Source organism: Octodon degus, unplaced genomic scaffold (genome assembly GCF_000260255.1).
Source record: "Octodon degus isolate 3935 unplaced genomic scaffold, OctDeg1.0 scaffold00247, whole genome shotgun sequence".
Taxonomy (NCBI): Eukaryota; Metazoa; Chordata; class Mammalia; order Rodentia; family Octodontidae; genus Octodon; species Octodon degus.
In genome coordinates this window covers 1,131,901-1,134,556 of record NW_004524823.1, presented here as the reverse complement: position 1 = coordinate 1,134,556, position 2,656 = coordinate 1,131,901, and the positions used below count along the sequence as shown (strand labels likewise).

The following is a 2,656-nucleotide window of genomic DNA, read 5'->3' as shown; positions in this document are numbered from 1 at the left end:
TTCTTTGGGCCGAGCTCAGTCGACTTCTTCCATGCGTGATATGTCATCATTTCCTGCAAGGGGCAGCATCTGCTTATTAACAGCAGCAGCAGTGTCGGCGGTGGGGTCGTCCTCATCAATATCTAGATCCCTCTTGATCATCCTGTAAATCCTGTTTATGTGTGTCTGTGGGTCTTCTAGGCTGAAGCCAAAGAACAGCAGTGTGGTTGCTTGCAGTAAGATAACCAAATCCTTCACAGACTTGTCGTTCTTAACTGCCTTGGGCTTTTGCTTCAAGGTCTCGATAATGGAATGGTCAGGGTTTATTGCCAGGTTAATTGCCATGTAACCCATTGTGCAGTTGTGTCTTAGGGCTTGGACTTTCATGATTCTTTCCATGTTTGTCATCCAGCCATATGTGCTTGTGACAATACAGCATGGGACATGAGCACCTTTTGACCTTTTTCTCCAAGATGTCTTTCATGATCTTGCACAAGTTTTCAAACTTTGTCTTTTTCTCTTCCTGTTTTCTTCCTCCTCCTCTTCATCTTCTGGAAGTTCCAAGCTCTCTTGGTAACTGACACTAAAATTTTCCCCTCAAATTCCTTCAGCTGCTAGACACAGTACTCATTGATGGGCTGATCGTGTAGATCACTTCTAAGCTGTGCTTTTGGAACCATTCCACAAAGGCTGAGTTAGCTATCTGGTCCATGGTTTCACCTGTGATGTAATAGAGATATCTCGCTTCTGGTTCTCCTTCATCCTGGTGCAACTGTCCTTGAGAGAAACCATCTCATCTCCAGAAGCAGATGTGCAGTAGCATAGCAGTTCTGAAAGCTTCTTCCGATTCTGAGAATCTTCATGCATCCCAAGCTTTATGTTCTTAAAAAACTGCTCATAGAACTTGTAGTTCTCCTTATTCTCTGACAGTTCAATGAACAATTCTAAGTACTTTTTTTTACCAAATTCTTTCTGATGACTTTCAAAATTTTTCTCTGTTGTAACATTTCCCGAGAAATATTTAGAGGGAGACCCTCAGAGTCCACCACCCCTCTGATGAAATTCAGGTACTTGGGGACCAGCTCCTCATAGTTATTTATGGTGAAAACTCTGTAGACATACAGCCTGATGTTGTTCTTCTTCTGTCTGTTTCCAAATAGGTCAAAAAGGAGCTAGTCATGGGACAAAAAGAAGAGCTCTGATTTCCAACTGTCCTTCAGCAGAAAAATGCTTCTCTGCCAGGTGATCCTCCCAGTCATTGGACAGACTCTTGTAGAACTCCTCATACTCATTAGTAATATCATCAGAATTTCTGGTCCAAGTTGGCTTCATTTTTTTCAGTTCTTCCTTGTTAATATACTTATTAATTTTCTTCTCATCACCATCATTCTTTTTTTCCTCTTCTTCATCAGAACCAACATCTTCTATTTCAGGCTTGTCATCAGACTCCTTTTCTTCTTTTTCTTTGTCTTCCTCTTTGTCCTTCTTTTCTTCAGCCTCATCATCACTCACTTCTTTATTTTGTTCCTTCTCCACAAAAGAGTAATGGGATAACCAATGAACTGTGAATGCTTCTTCACAATCTCTTTTATTTTTCTTTCTTCTAAGTACTCAATTTGGTCTTCTTTCAGATGTAAGATAACCTTTGTTCCTCGACCCATAGGTTTACCCATGTGTGCTTTCACAGTGAAAGGACCCTCCTGCTGAGGACTCCCAGGCATACTGCTCCTCATCACTAAGCCTGGTGATCACAGTCGCTTTCTCAGCAACCAGGTAGGCAGAGCAGAAACCCACACTGAATTGGTGAATCATGGAGATATCAGTACCCCCCTGCAAAGCCTTCATGAAGGCCTTGGTCCCTGACTTGACTATGGTGTCAAAGTTATTGATCAGGTCAGCCTTCGTCATTCCAATCTCAGTATCCATGATGGTGAGGGTACGATCACGCATGTTCAGAATGAGGTTAATGTGCGGCTCCTTGCTAGAGTCAAGCTTACCAGGATCTGTCAGGCTTTCATACCTAATTTTGTCCAAAGCATTGGATGGATTGGAAATCACCTCCTTCAGGAAGATCTCTTTGTTTAAGTAAAAGTTATTGATGATCAGGGACATCAACTGTGCAATTTCTGCCTGGAAGGCAAAGGTCTCCACCTCCTCCTCCTCCATGGGCTGATCCTGGGTCTGGGTCTCCTCCAGCATCCTGGCTAAGTGCTGCTGACCTATTGGTTTTATTTAGGAGGTTGGCATATTTCACATAATGTACTGAAAAAAATCATTGAAGCCATTTAGGACAAGCAAGGTTTTTAAACATGTCAAAGGGAAGAAGTTACATAGATTCTACAGTTGGGGAATTTAATATTAACTATTAACTATTGGGGGAAATGAGTAACACTAATTTTTAAATTTTAATTTTTTTTTTAACATTTATTTATTGTGTGTGTGTGTGTGTGTGGCCAGCTCAGCCCACCAGGGGGCGCGGCTGGCTGGCATGTGGTGCTGGAGGATCGAACCGCGGTCCCTGTGCTTTGCCAAGCTTGTTCCAAGTAGGTGCTTTAGACCACTGAGCCATCTCTCCAGTCCCTAATTTTTAAATTTTAAATGAAATTATTTTAACTCATGCAGAAGAACATGAAAATGGCCTATCAATAAGTTACTATGTGATGTTTTAATACATGTA

The 2,656-nt window shown here is 41.8% G+C and overlaps 1 pseudogene; it reads right to left on the bottom strand.

Annotated features, from left to right (window-relative positions):
* Positions 1 to 15: 15 nt before the first annotated feature.
* LOC101563237 lies at positions 16 to 2,178 on the bottom strand (annotated as a pseudogene).
* Positions 2,179 to 2,656: the final 478 nt, after the last annotated feature.